Raw genomic sequence first — 24,297 nt, 5'->3', positions numbered from 1 at the left:
ATATTAGGATATATTCAATTACGCCAACAGTGGGGTCAGATCAAAGAAATGACTATATGATAGCGTGGTTATAATCGCTTGTTTTCGTATAACTTTCAGAGATTTCGAATATACCCATCAGGTGTACCACTTTTGCCTTAACCTGCGAATATTTAAAACGAGAATCATTATCATATTATGGCGCATTTTTCAAAATTACAACTATGTCAGATTTATCTATTTATTAATTTATACTACAAAATTTGAGTTAACAATATTGAAATTTTTAATTTCAATTGAATGTAATTATAAGATTATTTTAAAGTTATACATTAAAAAATGTTAAATCAAAATTTTATTAATATATTATTATAAATCATGATTCGTGGGGTGCGTGGTAGCATAGCTGGGTAAATTGCCCTGTTGAAAATAATGACGTCATAAAATGACGTCGTTATTTTCAACAGGATGAGTACGTTATTATGATAATAATAATATTTATTGTTTTATCATAAGCGTTTAATGTTCTTATTATTGAATAATCGAAACAATAGTGTATATATTCATGCTGAATTTCAAATTACACATTCTATAAATTTAAGATAAAATATTCATTCAAATCATATATTATCTAAGTTTTCTAATAATTTCAATGTTGAATTACCTACAATTGATTTAACTAAAAATGAAAAATAGCGCAAAAAACAAATTTAACTTTGTTTAATCCTAAAAGTGCAAATATAAAAGCAAACCATTTTGATTCTAATATAAAATCATATTCTATTTCATATTCTGGAAACATAATGAAAAGTAATAATTATGCAATTAATAGCGATTTAACTTCAAATTATATTTTTTCTGATAATTCAATGTTAAAAAATAATATTCATTTTTCTTCTATTCGAAAGCGAAATCGAAATGCGAAGCGAAATCCAAATTCAACATCCAGAATTCCATATAACCCATTGGATAATTTTGATTCATCGCCTCAAATTAAAATTCGTAAATTAAATAATTCTGTGGAAACATCAAATAAAATTTTATTAGCTTATGTTCCATTGCAAGATTTAAAATTTACTAATCCTGAAACATATCATAAATGCCATGATGATAAATTTAAAATCAATGAATCAAATAGAAAATTAAATGAATACCATAATATGAATTCGAAAAAAAAATAATAAAATTTCTTCAAAAACAGAAAGTTTATAGAAACAAAATAAAAAAAATATATAACGAAACGTTTTTCAAGAAAAAATAAGAGAAATAAATCAAAAGTACATTTAATTAATGGCATATTAGTAGATGATACAAATCATAAGATCCAATTAATATCTAATTTAAATAATGATAAAATAGGATTTATTGCTAATTCTGAATATGATGACAAAACATATACTTTAAATTAATACGAAATTATAATAATGCTTTAGCTTTTGCAGTTTTGGGGCTAAACTAGATATTGTTCCTGGCCATGGCCCTCAAGTTTTTCGCATTTGTGGTCAAACTTATCATAATGCTTATTCGTTAAATCCAGAAACAAATGAAAATAGAAAATTTGGACAATTATATATAATAGACAATGAAATAGCTAATGAAATTTGGTCTTCAACTGATATAAAATGCAACATAAAACTATAACAACAAAGTTTATGATATTTCTATACTTATTGTAAAAAATATTTTTATACATTTATATCTTAATTTTTTATGTTTTTCTCAAATAAAGGCTTGAAGAGGTCCTCACCCTGGACGAAACGTTGCCAATGTTTATACATTAATAGTTTGTGTTTCTATTTTCTGAAAAACCAAGGGTTATCCTCCTACTTTTGTTTGCTATTTCAACTAATTTTACATTATGGAGAGGAGTTCTAATATTTATAAAACTATTAAATGAAATTGACAATATCTTACGTAAAATAAATCCTTATGCTGAAGCATACAAAATGATGCATGAAGTTGAGGAAGAAGAATTAAAAGGTGCTCAAAATGCCAATGAATTACCTAAAGAAGTTAAAATGTTTATTACGCGACAAAATTATTCTAATAATAAAACCTTCTAAATTCCATCATGTAATGAAGTTGCAGTAGTGTTTTGTAGGTGAGGAAGGAGAACCTCCATTTGATCGTGATTTTTGTATATATTCTAAAAATTCAAAACCTAAGAGAATTCCAATTATAAGTAAACATGTTGATCCTATGACATATCCTTTAATTTTTCCTTTCGGACAAGGAGGATGGCAACCTAATTATCAAAGTGAAATTAAAAATAAAACCCAAGTTACAGCGTTGCAATATTATCCCTTTCTTTTAAGTGTACGAAATGAATTTAATCCTTGTTTAAATTTAGGGAAATCAACTCAACAATTTATAGTTGATTCATGGTGTAAAGTTGAAGGAACAAGATTATTTTATATTAGAAATAAGCAAGCGAAATTAAGAACTGAAATGTATCGTGGATTAATGGATTATGTAACAAATAAAGCTCAATCAATTAATGTCAATATTGGCAAAATGGTTATTTTACCATCAACATTTATAGGAAGTCCGCGTTCTTTGCAACAAAATTATATAGACGCAATGACAGTCGTCCAAACATTTGGAAAACCTGATTTATTTGTTACTATGACTTGTAATCCTTAATGGATTGAAATTGTAGAAAATTTAAATGAGAATGAAAATACATTAGATAGACCTGATTTAGTAGCTCGAGTTTTTCATCTTAAAGTAGCTGCATTCTGGAATGAATTACAAAAAAAAAAATTTGGTAAAATTATTGGTTACATCTATGTAATTGAGTTTCAAAAGCGAGGATTACCTCATATGCAAGCACTACTATAATTAGATTTTAAAGATAAATTTCATAGTTCTGATCAAATTGACAATATTATTAGCGCTGAAATACCAGATGAAAGTAATTATCCTATCCTCTATGGTCTTGTTAAACAACATATGATACATGGACCATGTGGAATTCAGAATAAAAATTAACCATGTATGGATAAATCAAAATTTATATGTACTAAAAAGTTTCCTAAACCGTTTGCTTCATCTACTAATTACAATGTAGAAAATGGATACCCAATATATCGTCGACGTAATGATGGACGAATAATAAAATACGGATCGAACCGTACTGCTAATAATCAATTTGTAGTCCCATATAATCCTTATTTATTGCTAACATTTAATTGTCATATTAATGTCGAGATATGTACTGTAAAATCAATTAAATATTTGTTTAAATATTTATATAAAGGTCCCGATTCCGCTTTAGTAGGTTTTAGAAAAGAGAATAATTTAAATAATGAGTCTAATATTACATCTAATAATTCAAACGAGATCACTAATGTTTTAAATTACGATGAAATAGAACAATATTTAGCTACGCGGTACGTATGTCCGCCCGAAGCAATGTATAGATTATTAGAATTTAAATTATACGATTAATCCTACGTAATTTATCGATTAGCGGTCCATTTAGAAAATGAACAATTTGTATATTTTCAACAAGGATTATTTACATTAACAGCTTGGTTTGAATTAAACAAAATTAATCCTTTAGCACGAGATTTATTATATATTGAAATTCCCAATCATTACGTATTTGATAAAAAATTAAAAATCTTGACTCCACGAAAACGAATATATAAACCCATATTGAATCGTACGTATTTTGTTGATCCTAAAAATCGTGAATTATTTTACTTACGTATGTTGTTATTACATGTAAAAGGTGCCACATCATTTGAGAATATACGAACTATAGAAGGTATCGTATATTCTTCATTTTATGAAGCAGGATTAGCTTTACATTTAATATCAGCGGATAATGAATGGGATAAATGTTTACAGGAAGCTATAAATTATCAATTCCCCAATGCATTAATTCAATTATATTCTTTTATTTTAATATTTCATATTCCTTGCAATGCTAAAGAACTATACAATAAATAAAAAACTTATTTTTATGATCCTAAATTAAATGATGAAATTGCAGAACAAACTTGTTTAATGAAAATTAATAGTATTTTAATTACACATGGAATGACGTTACGTGATTATGATTTACCTTTAATTAACGAAACTATTCAAATTTTCAATTACTCTAATGATTGCGAAACTACACTATTAGCACCTTCATATGATTCGAACATTATTCACACACTTAATAAGAGACAACGTGATATTTTTAACGAAGTTATAAAAGCAATACATTCTAATGAAAAAAATGAAAAATTAATTTTTGTGGATGGTCCCGGAGAATCAGGAAAAAGGATCAAGGAAAAGGAAAAAGATTTGCATAATTCAGTAGAACCAATCGGAGGAATAGTAGCCGTATTATCAGGAGATTTTCGTCAAATATTACCTGTTGTACGACGTGGAAGTCGAGCTCAAATTCTGGAATCATGTGTTAAAAAGAGTTCAATAAGGAATAAATTTAAAATTATGAAATTAATTGATAATATTAGAAACACAAATGATGATCAATTGTTTAAAACTTGGTTATTAAACGTAGGCGAACTATTATCTAGAGTTTCCTAATATATGAAATTTGCGGAAATAAGATTGATCCCAATGATAAAACATTATATCAAAAAGTAATATTAGCACCAACTAATATTGATGGTTTAAAAATTAACGACGAAATATTAGATCAATTGGAAGGAGAAAGTCATACATATTTAAGTATTGATTTAGTAAACACAGATACAAATGAAGATATGCTTAATTCAATACCAATAGAATTTGTCCATTTATTAACACCCAATGGACTTCCTCCTCATAAATTAACATTAAAAGTTGGTGCGATTGTAATTTTATTAAGAAATTTAAATTTAGATGGTGGTTTATGCAATGGAACTAGATTAATGATACAAGAATTACGATCTTATGTTGTTAAAGCTGAAATTATTACTGGTACCTCTAAAGGTAAAATTATTTTAATACCCCGAATTGATTTAAGTCCTTCGATTGAAGAAGTTACATTTACCATGGTACGAAGACAATTTCCATTTAGATTAGGATTCGCAATGACTATAAATAAATCTCAAGGTCAATCATTTGACAATGTAGGATTATATTTACCGTCTTCAGTTTTTAGTCATGGTCAATTATATGTTGCTTTATCTAGAGTACGTCAAAAAAACAATTTAAAAATATTATTAGCAGAAGATTCAGTAATAACAGAAAACCAAGATGATAAAATTGATTAGTTAAATAAACGTTTCAATGATAATCTAAAAATTTATATTAAAAATGTTGTTTATCGTGAAATTTTGGAATTAGACAATTTTTAACTAATTTAATTTTACATATCTTCTAATATTCTCGATAATTAATATTTCATTTATTTATATATGGTAACACTGAACATTAATTTAATTTTTATATACATTACAGTTTTTAATATATTTATGTATAAGTCTGTTCTGTCCAACAATTAAATAATAAGCATCTAAGAAATAAAAATAGCAGCAACCACTTTCATTGCCATTGGTAGCGCATGTATATTATCATTTTTATATAATAAATTAATTAAATAGCAAAAAATAATTATTTAATTATAAAAGTTTCATATTATAAGCATCAAACAAATAAAATAGTAGCAACCAATTTCGTTACTGTTGGTAGCGTTTGTACATTATCATTTATGTATATAACAAATTATTTAAATAACAAAATATCAGTATTTGATTATAAAAATTTTACATAGTAAGCATCAAACAAATTAAATAGCAGCAACCAATTTCATTACCGTTGATAGCGCTTGTACATTATCATTTATATATTTAACGAATTATTTAAATAACAAAATATGAGTATTTGATTGTAAAAATTTTACGTAATAAGCATCAAAGAAAAATAAATAGCAGCAACCAATTTCATTGCCATTGGTAGCGCTTGTATATTATCATTTTTCTATGATAAATTATTTAAATAGCAAAATATAATTATTTAATTATAAAAGTTTCATATTGTAAGCATCAAATAAATAAAAGAGCAGCAACCAATTTTATTGACGTTGGTAGCGGTTGTACATTATTATTTATGTATTTAACAAATTATTTAAATAACAAAATATAATTATTTAATTATAAAAACTTTATATAGTAAACATCTAAGAAAAAAAAATAGAATCATCCAATTTCATTGCCATTGGTAGCGCTTGTGCATTATAATTTATAAATTCAATAAATTAAGAATAAAGTTATTCAAATGTTATTAAATTTACAGTACCAAACTACATTTTAATTTAATATAAGAGCTGCTTCTACATCTCAAATTTAGTAGCGCTCCCTTTATTATATATACAAATTTATGGTATAAAATATGTATATAAAAACTTCAAAATAAACCACTAAATTATATTATCTTTAACATTTATTTTTTTATAATAATTGTATTGACCATAAATTATTTATACAAACTATTCAAACAATATTAAATGAGTAAGTGTACAAAAGTTATGATTTTCTTCCTTAATATACGCATATATTGTCAATAATATTAATGCGGGCTTCTTTCGATATGCTATCTAATTATTTAAATATTCTAACATTAAGATTATTATGTATTATAGTATTAACATTTTATACATGTTTCGTATATTCTAGAATCTTATTACTTATTTATTTTAGTTATTTGCTACTCTTAACTTTGAACTATTGCATATTTTTTATATGATTTATTATACTTGATTATTACAACTATTAAATTTATATTTAACTCTAATTATATTTTAATAGATTAACAGTTATATTTAGTTTAATAAAAGTTTAGGTAATTATATTTATTCACTCATTGTTATATCGAAAGAATGACAGTTTCAACCCTGTTAAACGCAGAGTGTATTATTAATAAACTCGAATTAGAATATAATTTCTTTTTCTCGGTCTACATCCCAACACACACACACACAAACAGACGACATCACAAATAAGTTTTTACTTCCAATAGACGATGTCCAGGTGTCAAAATCACCTTCCAGATGGCGAAAAATGGACTATAATACAAAGCATTGAGTATACAACAAATATATCGAACAAAAATTTTAACTTCCAGTAGACGATGTCCAGGTGTCAAAATCACCTCCCGGATGGCGAGACATGATCTATGATACAACGCACTAAGTATACAACAAATATACCAAAAAAAAAATTTTACTTCCAGTAGACGATGTCTAGGTGTCTGGATGATCCTGAGGTTATCCATTATGAATGTAGTATATATGATATATAATGCTACCTTTCAAGTTATACAAAGTTTAACAACAAAAAACCTCGTTTATAATAATAAATATATTATCAGCGTCAGAATTCCAGGAAGACTATAATTTCAAGAAGTTCAGAAAAATTCCCTGAAAAACCCGGAAAGTGCAAAATTTCATCTTTACATTAAAATATCACAATATTGGCGCATAAAAAACAAAATAATAAAACGATAAAAATATTCTTAGATGTTAGTACTAATGTGACAGTTAAAAAAATTTCAATTAGAATTGAAGGGATTTGAATAAATTGAACTGGAAATGACGTTTTGGACAGAAATTTAAGCAAATTAATATTATGTAGAACATTTATAATGATATGTAAAACATATTACAATTTGTAAATAGACGTACTTTTGTTTTATAGGTTATGATCTACTAAAGTTAACGTATAGTGCTAGAACTCCAAATAAATGTAACAAAGTAGTAAAAGAACATATTGTAATATATTTAATACAGAATTATGATGCAAATTTCAGAAAAATAATAAAAACAAGTTTTTGTATTATTTTAAATATCATTTTAATAATGCTTGTTTCAATACCCTGTATTTTTCTTTGAGTACCGCAGAATTCAGACTAAACGGATCAATGAATTGTACCAAACCATGGCTTGTTCTGTTCATTAGACATCTCTCTACGGAGTTAGTGTGGGATTTTGTAAAATACTGACAGCGTATAAAGTCATAGCTTTTTAAAGTTAAAAATTTCAATAAAATATAAAAAAATACAAAAATTTGGGCTTTAAGAAGCTATAACTTTATACGCTTTCAGTATTTTACAAAATCCCACTCTAACTCCGTAGAGAGATGTCTAATGAACAGAACAAGCCATGGTTTGGTACAATTCATTGATCCGTTTAGTCTGAATCCTGCGGTACTCAAAAAAATAGCATGTTTTACACTGCAGCAGTTTTTAAGAGAATATATCTATTAAGACATATATAAAAAATTATTTCTACAGTTTTTTACATTATAATATTAAATTAAATAATTACTTTATAATTTGGCATAAAAAATCATTCAGTTTTACAAAAAACAAGACATTAATGTAATAATTATTTTAAGGTGGTTAGGTCCCCTTAAACGATATTCACCTGTTAATTATATACCACTTTTTAACAGTCGTTTCCAAATTATAGATATTGATATAAGAGATCAATTTGGAAGTTCAATACCATTCGAGTTTGGAACGTTGACCGTTGCACTTCATTTTAGAAGAGAATTTTAAAAATGAATTACTACGACACATATTATAGTGCACAGAGTGGTGGTGGGGGGGGGGGGGGGGTATTGCGAGTGTGTTTGTAGGCTCGTGAGGGCAGCGAGGTCATGGTATTGGTTCCTTCCTGGGTGGACTATTTCCAAAAAATTTAAAATGTCTTTCTTACATCATTCAAGCTGCGAGTGCTTAAAATCGGAGCTTGATTTGTTTTCACTACCAATGATCCAGACCACTATCGAATAATCATCATGTGTGGAATATAAGCCTGTTTCATCACTCTTCGATCAAGCACCTTTAGAATTTTTAGTCGCCGCAGTAGGCAAAGAGTATATAGATTTAGCTCATACTATGATCAAACTAAATGTTCAAATAACACCCCACAACAAGGAAACGGATGCGAGTGTGGCACCTGTGACCAATTTCTTGTACTCAATGTTTAGTCAAGTGGACGTTTTTTTAAATCAAAAACTTGTGACGCCGTCTAATACACTGTATCCTTATAGACCGTACATTGAAACTTTATTGAATTACGGATCTGATGCAAAAACTTCGCATCTCTCGACGTGGTTATGAGCGTATACAGCAGGAAAAATGGATGAGAAGCCTGTCACTGATTGTGCGAATAAAGATCTTTTAAGTCGTCAAAAATTTACGAGCGATGGAAAAGTCGTTAATCTTTTAGGACAACTGCACATTGACGTATGTAACCAGGATAGATTCCTTTTAAATGGTGGAGAAATGAGAGTCCGTTTGGTACGTGCAAAGGACGCTTTTTGTTTAATGGATGCATCCGATAAAAATTATAGTGTACATATAAATGAAGCTAGTTTACTTGTACGACGAGTAAAAATAAACCCAGGTGTTTTAGTGGCACACGCTAAAACATTAGCGACAACAACTGCAAAATACCCTCTGACACGCGTCGAGGTTGAAGCATTCAGCATGCATAACGGTATACTCGGCGAGTGTTTAGATAATGTAATTCTCGGGCAATTACCGAAAAGACTCATCATAGGATTTGTCAATAATAAAGCTTTTAACGGCGATAGATTACTAAATCCATTCAACTTTCAAAATTTCGGTATTAATTATTTATCACTTTATATCGATGGTCAACAAGTGCCGGGTAAACCGTTACAGCCAAGCTTATCCGCAGCTGCGCCTCTTTACATAGACTGTTACCACACTCTTTATTCTGGTACTGGAATACACTTTGCAAATGAGGGAAATAATATCGATAGAATAGAATATCCCGATGGCTTTTGTTTGTTTGCATTCGATCTTACCCCCGACATGTCTGCTCATTGCGGTACGCATTGGTCCTTAGTCCGTAATGGAAATGTGCGTATCGAAGTGCGTTTCGATAAACCATTAACACACACCGTAAATTGTATCGTTTATGCTGAATATGACAATATTTTAGAGATCGATTCTATGCGTCAAGTTATTTTAGATTACAATTCATAAGATGTGCGTAACAGTAAGAACGAACGAACGAATCACAGAACTCTGCCTCCTCCTTCTTTTTCGTTAAAGTTCTGCGTTGTATGCAGAAGGGAGAGAGGGAGAAACCGTAAAGATAGAGGGTTTGCCTATATAACCTCTCCGGATTTTGAGGGCTGTTAGTTCATCTCTAGTATTTGAGAAAGAAACATTCGATAGCTGCAATGGATCTAATATCCAAGCTTTTCACGATAAAGAAGGGTTATTTTTACCCAAGGAGATTGCTGTGATTGCAGTTAACCGTAATTTTATCGCTCATTGGGTTGTGAAACCACCGTGTGATTACAACGCATTACCGAAGTGAATAATTTCGACTAATTCTTATCTTTCGTGTAATCATCACGGTATAGAATGGTACGATGGTGAGGCCGCGTTGGAGGATATCTACCCGTCGTTACGCTATATTGCCAGAGAAGCACACACAATTTACACACGTGACTACCAGAAAGCTAATCTACTAGAGCGTATTTTGGGAAGACAGATTACAAACCTTGAAGAATACAGCTGTCCAACCTTTAGGAACTTATCCAGTGTAGACGATCATATTTGCATGTATCACGGAGGAAAATCTGAACACCTTACGTGTGCATTGGCTTACACATTCAGAGTGCGCTCATGGTTGAGAAAGAGAAAAACAACTTTGATAGATTTTTCGTTTACTTTTATTATTATTATTATTATATGAAATTTATATATTATTAACGCAAAGTATCTGATGGCCAGATTGGAACTCGGCACGCTGGATTGGCCATTGACACTTCTCAGGCGTCTAGGGTTTTTTTTGCGCGAGACGCAACACTGGCACACGTTACTGCACTCTAGGCTAACCTCGGATTCGCGGTTCGATCCGAGAGCTCGAGGCTTGGCGCTAGGGTGCGCGGTTCGCTCGAGAGCTCGAGGCTTGGCGCTAGGGTGCGCGGTTCGCTCGAGAGCTCGAGGCTTGGTGCTAGGGTTCGTGGATCTAACCCAGCGCTCTTGGCTACTCTCGGCAGCTCCCCCTCGCGTCCGTGATCGACTCCAGCGATCGAGGCTATACTCTTGCTTTGACTCGAGCGTCCAAGAGCTCCCCCTTGCGCCTGTGATTTACACTATACTCTCGGGCTACGACTCTCAGACTCTAGACTCTGGCGAGTTGCCCACCGCGCGCTTTAAGGTTATACCGAAGAATCCTTATACGCTCGGTCGTCTCGCGGACTGCTCTAGACTCTCAGTGCATATTAGCAGCACCCTAATCAATGCACGCAAACCCGTGAATAATTGCCACCGCAGCTATGGGTACACAATGCTTGTACAGCCGGCGGCGGTGTTGGTGCTTCTGCGACTGGCGGCGATAGTGCAACACGGTCTGTAAACCACAAACATTTTAAAATGTGCCACACGTTTAAAAAACAAAATAAAAGAAAAATTTATCCAGAATCATAGAGTTTACTTACGGTTTCGCTCTGCAAGCTTACGTAATGGACCTCGATTACGTGTGTAGTCCCAATGGTGACAAGCTTCACACACTTGCCCGGCTAGTCGAACCAGCTCTTTATTTTTCCTATACAGCGGGTAGCACTGGCCTATTTGTCGTGGCCGTGTGTGGCTAAACACTTTTTCCGGGATTTTTAGCAAGCCACGCTCGCTTGCTTGTTTCACACACTTTTGCCACTTTTTTGTACAAACAATCTCTCCACGTCATAATTATTGTCCACTAAATAGTGAACGAGACGCCACACAATTTTTCGGAGAGACATTTTTAGCCTTAGACACGGAACGTAGTTTGCACTGCGCAAGCGAAACTCAAAGTGACCACTAAATTTTCCCGAGATCTCGTCCACCCTCGAAAGAATTTTCTTCCTCAGTGTAGAACAGTTGACATTTTTTTTTCATACACTTTCCACTATACAGGTGCATCAGTGCCCTTTTTTTACATAATGAGTATCCCCTCTTCTGGACCTGTGGTTCACCTATGCTACCACCACCACTCTCACGCCGAGTCAGGTCATCCCTTGTATTGGGCCGCACGCACTCCCCACCCACTACTCTGAACCATTTACCACCACCACCAGCAGTCGGGATTTTCTCCCAGTGATACCAAACCGCTATTAAAAAAAGGGTACCGTGAGCATCCATACACAGTTTACCTCTTGCTCTATCCAGTTACTCGATCTTTGTGGAATTTTTTTTTTTTTTCATTGACGTCCTAACTGGAAAAACTCTCGATTTTTTTACCTTGTGCATCGCTGTAAATTCACTGTGCAGTTCAAGATAGTGCTTTATTTAACAACAAAGTCTAACTAATTGAACAAAACGTTGTACATTTCAAGACAGTCTTTTATTTACTTTATTCAACAACAACATGGCTGAAGCTATCTTACTTGCAAACAAGGAAAAGCAAGATGTTGTTGCCGGAGAATTCAACAGTGAAAGAGCAAAAAATCACAGTCGTCCGCTTCTGCTTGCCTCTAGGTATCTTCTAAACAAGTCGGGATAGAAGAAACTTTATATCGGCTTGGAATACGATGATTCCACACAAAAATACCAACCGATTATTGAACTAAAGAATACTCAATATTCCAGAGGGCTCAGAATCGATATCGAAAGCTGGCTTGAACTAGAAAATAAACTAGAGGATATTTCGACGTATTTGAAATCAAATAGTATTGCGTTATGTATTCAACAACACGAACGTATAAAACTGAAAAAAATGGACATTATTCTAACTACTTCATACGGGATGAAGTCAGTGATGTTCGTGCTCCAACAACAGCTACAACAAACTCAAGAATCTCTTTACGTCCAAAAGAAGAAGAGGGCCTTGATGCCATCAATAACAATGCAGAAGCGGACATTTGATGTATTATTGAACATTGTAGTGTGTGTAAATGAGCGTTACCGGCGTTTAAAACGCGTATTGAATGAAATTAATGAGTGCAAAAATTTGTTACGCGACGAACTTGCTGAAATTTTAACGTTGTATGACTACCATAATACTGAACGAAGCTATGATATTATTAAAAGCATAGTTGACAAAAGAAAATATTTAAAAATAACATTTTAAAAAAACTCTCACCGAAAAATTCTTGTTTTCTTGATACTTATTTTGAAATGATTTTCACCGAAATGATAGTACTTCATAGTGACGTTTTTCACGATGAAGTTTACAATATTTTCTGTAATCAAAATGCTCAAAAAATATAAATAAAAAATTTATTTACATAATTTTTCTTTTAAAAATTTTTAACCTTCACCATCCTGACAACTACCCGATTATTTAAAAAATGTTCTATTGAAAACATACTATATACGTCAATCTTTAGTACAAAAATTCATTTTAACAAAGATTGTAAAATAAAAAAAAACCTTCAGTTTTATTTCCCCGAGAAACACGCATAATAGCATTCCTCTCACTGCTTTTTCTCGTAGCTTTCCTCCAAATCGCACGAAATTTCACCTTGTCAAAAAAAGGGTCGATCCTTCTACACATCCTGTAGGAAAAAAATTCTGCTGCAGCCCATTGCTTTAACGCCACTTACATAGGTCGGTATGCTATATAAAAAAAAGGGGTCAATGCGCATGTCGTAGCTAGCCAACAGATACACGCACTTATTGTCCTTTTCATTGTGCAAATGACCTTCTGTAGCGCGGGTGCGATCCCTACACCCACGCGGGCCCTGCAGTACCCCCCGTCGGGGACGCGCCACCGCACGTGCGACGCTCTTACGTCATCACCTCCCCTCTTTTTACCTTCCCTACCTGTCTGTCTGGGCTTGCCCTTCTCTACTCCCTGCACTTGCGCCGACTAGCTTTTACGGGCGCTTTCCCCGCCCGTTACAATATATATTAGCAATGTTTTGAAATAAATATAAGAATAATATAGCAATAATTTACTTGCACTGCACGACCATCAGCAAGACCGCCGACATATTTTGACACATGTTATTGTGTCCAATTAATATGCCTGATATTTGATAACATTAAAACTTATTTTTTCTGAAAACGTTAATTTTAAGTTTATGCTACTGCGCCGCGGCGCTCGCACTATATTTACTTCTATGTTGATGTTTGCATTTTTCATTTCAATGAAAGAAATGGATTTATTTGTTGTTTATACATTAATTGACATATATCATATTTTATTATGCCTAACTATTATATTCAACAAAAATATTGATAAAGAAAGCTACCTTTAATATAATACATGAGATTGTCATTCACAAAATGCTCAAATCAAATCAAAAAATGTTAGGACCGTTAAGTTAGCCGTTATGTAGTATCTACGGATGGGCAAATGCGTCTGAATGTTGACGATTGCTCGTGCGTTAAACTGTGCTTTGCACGTTTCAAAAATCTAATTTACTGAAGTATCAGACACGCGACATGATAGTCACTCATCTAGTGGTGAACCGTCTGCCAAGTTAGACAGATTCTGTCCAGCAAAACTCTACAATGCAAAGTCAGACGTATGAGCTGACTAAAGATTCGTCTAATGTATTGTTCAGCCATACCTGCGATTTTGACGACGAAAGGTCCAGTAATAATTCTGTTGTTACTTTAGTATGCTGCGCCAATGGTCTTGCTTGTTTCTCTACCACAGCTTCCGCAGGCTCATCGGAGTGTGGTAACGTATGTGCTGCGTCAATACGAAGAATCTCGATTGATGCAGCCAAGCTCTGAGTGCGCGAAAGAAAGGTAGTTCGAGGAACAAGTTAGCTAACCGTCAACGTCGGCGCGAATGTGAGCATCGTTGGCACGAGAGCAAGCCTCATCGGCGCGCACGCTGATTGGTCCTTCGCATGTCGCGAGTCAATCAGCAAGAGCCGATGCATAGCTTGTTATCCGCGCGGACTGAAAGCCAATCGGATGCCAGCCAGCAGCGCGGGCCCGACGGACGCGAGAATGAGCGGGAAATCCGCCAGTTCTTTCCCGACTGTCGACGGAGCACATCAAGGTTTGCTTTGAGTTTTTTTTTGTTGAGCACATCAGAGTCCGTGTGCTCTCTTTTGCTCGTCGACCCGAGGTCGACGATTAGAGGAGGTTGAAGAGTCTTTCGTGTTTGCGAGAGTGTGCGAGGGAGTTTCAGGTGCAGCGCGTTGGCACTAAGAAGTGCCAACGCCCGGACGAGTCAGCGACCATCCTGATCAGCACAAGAGAAAGGAAGCGAGTCAGTCCGCCATCTCCATCGGGAGGATCAGAGTAGCCAGCAACATCGGCGTGGAAGAGCCGAAGCAGCTTGTTGCCACCCGGTCCGGGAGGAGTCCAGGAGGCGATCCGACGGGAGCACTGACGGATGTCCACCGGAAACTTCAAGAGAAGAGAGCTAGTAAGAGAGTGAGAGTGAGCCGAAATCCGAGAGAGAGAGAGAGAGAGAGAGAGAGATTAGATTAGATTAGATTAATTAATTTTTATTATTGTACATTATGTTGTACATATATCAATATAAAGAAGTAAAATAAAAAGTATAAGGTATTCAGTGTGTGAGTTTGGTGTAGGCGTGTGTGAGTTTGGTGATAGCACGAGTGACGAGTGTGAAATGAAATGGTATGAGGTGAGATGAGATGAAAGTGGAAGTGTGGATGTTTGTGTGATGTTTAAGTGTTTTCCATATTGAAAAAGTAATTTTTCGCTAGTATTTTAAAGTTAGATATGGATTGTGTGTTACGTATTTGAGATGGCAGGCTATTCCAGAGGTAAGAGGCGCTGATGAAAAATGAGTTCCTTAGTGTCTCCGTTTTGAAGGGCGGAATGTCCAGTGGAGTCACCTCACCCCTCACAGGCCTGAGCGCGACGTGGAAATCAAAATAGGCAACTAGATAAGATGGTGTAGAGGTGTTGAAAATTTTCATTAGAAAACAGGCCATAAAATATTTCCTACGTCCGGCGGTGGTGAGCCATTGCAGCTCACGCCTGTAAGGGGAGATGTGCTCGCCCCTCCTTACACCATAGATGTAGCGGATCCCCGTATTGACAAGTCTCTGTAGTTTTAGGTCAAGTTCTTGTGATAAGTCACAGTAAACAAGTGAGCAGTAGTCAATGAGAGGGAAAAGGAGTGCCTGCACCAGATGTTTGCGCAGCCTGAGGCTGGTGCTCTTCCGAAAGAAATAGAGGCGATACATTAAAGAGTGAGCACGTTTACAAATTTGCGTAACGTGCTCTTTCCATGTGAGCTTGGAGTCTAGCACCAGCCCCAGATTACGCACAGATGATTCAAAATTGACCTGGGCTCCCCCTATATTTATATAGGTGTTAGCGGTATTAGGTAAAGCATTTATATAATAGGGGGAACCCAGGACAATAGCCTTGGTTTTAGTAACATTCAGTTTAAGCCTGTTCAAAGCAGCCCAGCTACTAATCCTCTCGGCGTTAGCACTCATCCTGACAGAGCAGGAGTCGAGCTCCTCGAGGTGGCATTGGCTGTAGATCTGCAGATCATCCGCATAGATGAGATGGGACATATCTGCATCAAGGCAATAGCCAATGTCATTGATGTACAACGAGAACAGCAGGGGTCCTAAGACAGACCCCTGTGGAACACCGGTGTTAAGTGGTAGAAATGCAGAGATTTCATTGTTGTCACCAATGACTGCTTGCTCTCTTCCCGATAGATATGATGCAAGCCAGCGGATAACCTGCTTAGAAAAGCCGAAAGAGGATAGCTTTCTGAGTAGCCTGACGTGACACACCGTATCAAACGCCTTGCTAAAGTCAAAAAGAAGTAGAAGGGTGACCTTCTTTCTGTCCATCCCAAGCCTGACATCGTCAGTCAGCTTAATTAAGCCGGACTGCGTGCTGTGGCCAGTGCGAAAACCAGTTTGGAAGTTGTCGAGGTAGAGTCTTGACTCTAGGTATTCAGATATCTGGTTGTGCACCAGCCACTCCAGCGCCTTGGATAGAAAACAAAGTAGAGAGATCGGACGATAGTCTGTTACAGCAGTTGGAGAGTTGATCTTATTTAATGCTCTTACGAGCGATGATTTCCAGGCCGAGGGAAAGCAAGCCTCGCTCAATGACAGGTTAAAAATTTGACAGAGTAGAGGAGCGAGTATTGGCAATGCTTTAGTAATTACAACCTGTGGGATGCCGTCACTCCCCCTGGCCTGGGTATTAAAGTGCGATACTGCAGCAGACACGTCCGACTCAGTGATTTCCCTAAAGATGAAGTGTTTAGGGAGGTCTAGACTCTCGAGGGTTCGCAGATATTCCTCAACTGATGGAGCTTGAGGATCATTTGAGATGGAACTAAAGTGATGGTTGAGAGCATCTGGAGAGAACCGAGAAGGTGGAGAAGATTTAGAGAGAGAGAGAGAGAGAGTGAGCCAGCTGTCAGCAGACTGGACCGGGGCCTGAGGCCTGCCGTCTGCTGCGCGAGCGCGGCTCGTGTGTGAGCGTACCAGCATAAGCCCTGCGTGGCTAAATTGTCCGCGGGAGGCACTGTAGCCACCGCGTTTTAGGGAAAGGCTGGGCGAAATACAAGTGCAATAAACTATTAACCATTTGGTGTGATTATTTTTCCCTTTCCCTAGCGTTCTCCCAAACGTGGCGATCGCATCAAATCCTACGATTAAAGAAAAATCCTAGTGTATGCGAGGCTCTAGGTATTGCGCAACTGTGTTGAGAGGCACAGCGTCGCCGTGTATCGCACTCAAAAAAATTTTCCTCCTGTAAACTCTGTACCGTTGTCTCCTCTGATGTAGCATTTCTTACATCTGCCTAGTGGATTTTTCATGTTCGTTAGATATCTCTCAAGACAGTCTCTCGATTTGCTTTTTTGTCTTACTCAGTAAGCCCTTGCAAACCTTGAGTTGTCGTCTACAAAAACAACTATAAATCTGTTTTCACCTGGAAAAAATACTGGCGTTATCCTTCCCGTGGTGTCTACAAGTATAGCATGAAGCGGTCTATCTGATATCCCTCTATTGTTTTTTAATGGGAGACTCTCCATTTTTGCGGATGCAAGTCTCTCAGTCTTGGATAAATCTGCCGAATTCGACCTTTTTCAAGTTCTCTTCTTGCTTTTGTAGATGTCTCATGTAGTCAAGTGAAGTATGCCCTAATCTCATGTGCCATAACATTCCTTCATTTAGTCTGTGTTAGTTTTTCTGAAATTTCCTTGTAGAAGCTTCCGTGAAGTTTCTCTATCTCTGCTTCTGGAATAATCTCATTTAGATCTGTAATTTTCCATTTAAGATTCACTTCTGCCGTGGTTGAGTCTGAAACGTTAGTGATTTTCTGTGCTTTCTCACTCCCAATCTCTGACGGACTCTGAAAGTGTTCTTCTGGATTTTATTCTTCTGTAAGACTCTCCATCTGAGATTGTGATAGGAAATCCTCTATTGAGGCCAACTGTGCAGTGATCTAGTAGTTCTTATGCTAGCTCTGGTTTCCGTCTGTGTCCACTTCTTGTACTTTAAAATTGACTATTTAGTTAGATTTCTCATATTTCCCTATGACCAGATTTTCATCTGTATTTTTATCAAATATTCTCAGCTCTGAATCATCTAAATATATCCCACATCCCGCTTCTGCAAATTTTCTGAGTGATAGCAGGTTGTCTGATACATCTTCAGTATGTATTATATTTGATAAATGTAGGAATTTAATACTTCCTGTCTCTTTTAGATTTAAAATGCCTCTGCCATCAATTTTAATGTTGGCGCTTTCTTTTTCGATTTGCACTGCGTATAACTCCGTCCACACTTTTGGTGTACTGCTTGATTATAAGACCGCTATTCATAATGTGTTTGATGGCTCCCAAATCTACAATAAACCGCACGTTCTTATTGTCTGTATGAGTGTTAGTATGATTACCTGTTAATTTTGCAGTTCCTTTCTTGTTCTCTGGCTTGTCGTATGGTTTCTTGTCTTTTGTATTACTCTTCTTGGCTCTGAATTCTTCCCCTACCTCTACCCGCATTGTTGATGAGTGTTTTAGTGTCAGTACTGTTGATACTGTCATACCTCTAAATGGCGTTTAGGCAGTTGTCACCTAGGTCCTTGAGAGGGCAGTCTACCTAATAGTGTTCTTGCTTGTTACATCTGCAGTATTTGACATCAGGAGTACTTCTCTTGCTTGGATCTGGTTTCTTGTTCATGGGCTTGTGGCTCGTGTTTGATCTCTGAAATGTAGACACTCTTGCCTCTGGAGGTTTTTGATTTCCAGCTTCGAGCTGTAACAAGAACGTTTTCATCTTATTTCTTGTCATCTCACTTTCTGTGCATTTGCACTATTCTTTGGTAATAGTGATCATCTAAATGATTTATAATACTGTGTCTTACCGTTTGTTTGTGTTAATAAATGTGAGGTCCAGTTTGAAAGAAAATACACTTCCACTTCACTTCGTCAAGACTTCTGACAGTTTGATTCCAATTCCCGTACAGCATTTACTGGTCAAGAGACCTCTTACCCGTTTACAAGCACTACTTCTGCAAGTGGAAAATAACGCAGTAGCGTCCAAATCCACAGATGACGAAAGCTTTAACCAAGAAAAGCAATCCCGTTCAACACACAGCCCGTCGATAACACAACCCCTGGAAGACAGTACCTTACTACCAACTTAATTGTTGACGACCTGGACAAAGACATGGCATACGATGAAGGAGGCAATGACGGAGCAGGCAATAACCCAGGTGCAGGAGGCAATGGATCCAATTACCTCAGAGGCCTGCCGCCCGCAATGCAAAACTAGGATGCTTTCTGCCAGGCCTTGTACTGTCACAGACCGCCTTTCGCCGAATCCAAAGGCCTCGGACATGAGGACCCGTAGCGCTACCTTCTCAGAGGCTCAAAGAACAAGATTCATAGAGATGGATTTGCGCGGAGACGCAGATAAATCGTGGCAATGCTACAAATCCCTCAATTTTGATTGGCCACGCTTCGGAGAGCTGCTTATAAATCGCTACTTCATTAAGAGAGAACTGAATGCTCAGCTCTACTTGAAGAAACAAGGCGAGAAAGAATCTGTAGGATCCTTTCAAACCTTCTCTCCACAAGATCCTGCGCGCCCTCGTCCACTTCGCCGACCTTCTAAGCAGGTACCTCCAAGCCGTAAGGGACGAAGGAGAAGAGACGCAAAGCTAACCAAAGGCAACTAAGCCCATCACCAGCGATAACAAACCCGCTTCCCAAGGCTCCGACAAAAAGACGACACTTTCTTAGTGTTGGCATTGCCCTGAGCGGCACTTCCACAAAGATTGCGCCGACTACTAGGCCAAACAGAAAAGCTAGTCGGAAAACTAGCGCAAGGTGGTGGACAAACCGGTGGCCGATGCCACCTACTTAACCGGCCGCAAGTAAGCTGCTTGAAGACGCCAAGCTCACAATTACAGGCGAGACCGATCTCAAGATCGAGATTCAGGGAGTAACCTTCGATTTGCACGCACGTGTGTCCCCCGACATACGACACCCACTAGTGCTCAGATTACCCTGGTTGAAGAAAGAAGGATGCGTGGTGGACCTTACACAGGACGTTGTCTATCGCGGGCAGCAGGGCAACAAACAGCCCTCGTCAACGTTGAGGAACTGCATCACGGTCCCACAGGGAGCGATCTCACGCGCCTCTTCCAGCTCCTCAAAGAGCACATCGCCGTGTTTGCACAGGCTGGCCAAAAGCTTCCACAAATAAGGACGGTCAAACACGTCATAAACGTGGCTATCAAACAGCCTTTTAGGCTGCCCCTGCACCGGGAATCCAAAACAAAGTAAAGAGAAATTGACAAACAGATAAGAGAAATGCTGACAAGTGACTATCGAAAGAGCGACCCTATTGCTCGCAAATCATCCTGCTTAAGAAAAAGGACGGGCGATATCGCTTCTGCATCGACTACCACCGACTCAACGACATCACCACAGACGCAGCACAGCCAGTCCCACATATAGCTGACGCGCTCAAGGACATGCTAGCGACGCTAGCATCTTCACGTCGATGCAACATCGGGTTTTGAAGGCAATGCAGGTGTACGGCTTTCAGATCAGCCAAAAGACTTCACAGGTATGTCACATTGTACTCTGAGAGTTTGCAAACCAATATTCATTGCTGAACAATGTATTGATTAATAATTATTCAAATTTTGGGCTTATGCATAAGTATACAAATTTTGACGTTAAAAGGTTAGGAGGCAGCACGGCTGATATAGCGTGGGAAGGAGCCAAGCTTTGACTACTGCAAACTCCGGTAGAATTTGCCTTAGTCCACCGCTCAATCAGCTGCGGTCGTCCAAGGCTAATAACACGAAAAAATTTACGGCAATTCCAACAGTCCATTTCTCTCAGTGCAGTACATGAAACACGTGTGTAACCTTTTTGTACAATACTTTTCTTATTAACAGTGACATTGGTTTCTATTATATCCAATCAATTATTGTATCCAAGAATAATAAAAAAGTTTCCATTCATTATGTACTACAAAAAGTAAGTCCTAGAAGCAAAAAAAGCAAAAATAAAAGGAAAAAATATCTAAGGTGAAGAAAACTGTGAAAGCTAGAAGTAGTATTGCACTAAATTCAGATGCATTGAATAAAATATAAAAAAAAACGAAGTGATTTTGAAAAAGAAGGAGAAACATAAGATGTATCTTCTACACTATATTAAAATTTTATACTTGATTTTGAAAAAATCCTCCAAAACTCGTAAAAATAAAAAAATTAACTCTATTTTACAGTAGGAATGTTCTTTAAACTTAAATCGTTTGAGTCACCAAAAAAAAAAATTCAACTGTCACAAACTTCAAATAGTTTTTAGCAATAAAGGCGCTTATGAAATGTCCGTCTGTCTGTCCGTTTGTACGTATTTTTTTTTGCATTTATTCCCCGAAAATTGATGTATTTTATAAATAAAAAACTAATGAATAGTATAAACAGATACATATGATAAAAATATACATTCCTACCATAAAACATTTTCAAGATTTGGTATTTATGCATATCACAAGATGTAAGCTGCAGATTTGTTCCAGATGAAAAGGATGCTGCAAATAGTTATTTGTGCAGGTATGTACTTTTTTTTAAAGCTATGTGTTTGTCAATATGTAATGACGTATCCTGTTTGTATTCATGCATATCACAAGATGTAGTCTGCAGTTTAGGTCGAGCGTGCTCCGAGTTCTTTTGACGGCTTCCGTCGGCAAGCCACGAATCGATTTTTTCGGAAGTGAGAGTTCAGTAACAGGGTCGATACCCTGCAATCTTGGGGGCTGCAAGTATAATCGAATGCGAGATCGCGTAAGCGCAGTTCGCCTGATAATAAATAAATGACAATTCTACACTATCACTTATAAACAAAAATAAATCTCAATTAAATTAATCACAAATTACTATGTTTATTCTACTAATTTGACTTCTAATTCATGCATACCTCTGGTCTCGAAAAATTAATAAATTTAATATGCATACAATTCTCACGCAACTGACAATACGCGCCCAACATAAGTCTAAGATTAATATTATTCTGCCGCCCCCATCGGTCACAAGCAACAGGAACTAAACGTCTTACTGCAGCACTTAAGAACTCTACAGAGACCTTCCAAAAACTCCACAACTATAATATAGAAATGCTCACCAAGGTCGTGAAAACCAATTATGAGTAGAACGCTGAACTAGTGAAGAATACATTCACGCTAGTCGCTGACGTAAGGACGCTGATAAAGAAAATTTCAGAGGTAGAATCTCCAAATACTTTATCGTCTACCCGTATCGGCAGATCAGTCGGAACAGCAATGACCGAGACACAGACGCAAAACTGTTTTAAAGAGGTTGGCTCTTAAAGAGCTTGGCGGTCTGTCTTCAACATGAGCCGCATCAGCCCTGAGAAGTACTGATTGGAGGAGGAGTAAAAGAAATTACACAATCTATTTTCTTTTGATTAAACATCAGATTTATTGCTTTCATGTGTGCTGTGCAAGTAGCCTAGGCTTTGTGCCTCCACTCAGACTATTTTCTCATTTGAACCAATTGTACAGTTACACTACTTGTGCAAAGACATCGTTTTATGGGTAACAATATCAGACCTGTCTCACCGATTGCCGAAGAAATCAGCGCCCTTCTATTGAAACCCAGAAAGCCGATATATGCACAGCAAGTTTGTAGCACAAAAGGTTCAAACGAAATACTACACTACGTAATATCTATTTTTATATTGAATTTATATTGATATTCCAACCACGTTTTCTATTTTTTTATACAATCGTTCGTTGTTTTTCAATATATTTTCGATACATTGTTTACTTCAATCGAACCCCTGGTACCCCTTCTCGGTAAAGCAGGTGCTCGCTTGTGAACCACAGTACTCTCATAAACGACTTGTGTAAAAATTTGAGGTTCTATTTCCCGACTGGAAATAGGAGGTAGCGCTGCCGTGGGCCAGCTGTGGTTGCCCTACTGGCACCTAGGGGCTGAGATGATGCCACTGCAGCATGTAATGAGACGCTGACACGGTAGCCGAAAATTAACTTGGCTGGCCGGTAGTTATTGATATTTTGAAATTGCAAATAACTTTAGTTGAATTTTACTTACGCAAATAACCCATTTACCACGTTATATTATCCATAAATAAACGGTACATCGATAAATTCTACACTTTACACAGCAAAATTAGTTAATTGAACATGCGTATGTCAGATTAAATTTCGGGGTTATGGAAGCACATGACAAGCGCACAGTACACATGTGCCACGTCAGCAAACAGACCGAACAGACGCACACTTACACATGGCGACTGACAGATTGCATCTGCGTTTAATATTGTACGCGCATGCGCAAACGGCAGCATCATTACCCGAGTGAGGTGAATCGTGCGCGCCCGCGGCGGCCTAGAGCCGGGCCAGGGCACCATTACATTTTTTATGTAAGCCAGCCGTGGCAACCACAGAAGAGCCATCTCTTTTAGCGTCGCAGCCCGGCTAACATTTCCAGGTGGGTTGCAAGCTGCGGCATAGCGGCGGGAGCGCTATTATGCACAAGGGGGCACTATACGTCCCAACACGAAAGGACATCAGTCCCCCTGCGAAGAAAGCCTACGATGACCAGCAGAGGACAGAAGACGAATCGACATCTTATAGAATATTTTCGTAAAACATGTATGCAATTTGCAGATAGAATAGGGTTAGATGAGTAAATGAAAATAGAATTCAAGATATAGACAAAGGTTTAACAAGAGAAAAAATAGAAAGCTAGCAAAGGTAGAGATCGCGACCGACATACAAACAATTAAAATGCAATAATTTGTAGAGCTGTCGATTTAAATGAAATATTTTAGAAAGACAGATACAGAGATCGGAAATAGAGATGAAACCTGAAACGAAATATAGATATGCAATTCGGGATCAAGACGGTGATAAAGAAAATAAT

At 36.5% G+C, this 24,297-nt stretch overlaps 1 protein-coding gene across 15 annotated transcripts in view; it reads right to left on the bottom strand.

The window, feature by feature from the left end:
- Nucleotides 1-24,297, bottom strand: part of LOC100119385 (echinoderm microtubule-associated protein-like 2) — an 804,666-nt gene that overhangs the window by 297,173 nt on the left and 483,196 nt on the right. The gene's annotated exons all lie outside the window — the stretch shown is intronic.

The sequence above is a fragment of the Nasonia vitripennis genome (genome assembly GCF_009193385.2).
Source record: "Nasonia vitripennis strain AsymCx chromosome 4 unlocalized genomic scaffold, Nvit_psr_1.1 chr4_random0007, whole genome shotgun sequence".
In the NCBI taxonomy this organism is placed as follows: Eukaryota; Metazoa; Arthropoda; class Insecta; order Hymenoptera; family Pteromalidae; genus Nasonia; species Nasonia vitripennis.
This window is presented reverse-complemented; position numbering and strand designations above follow the sequence as displayed.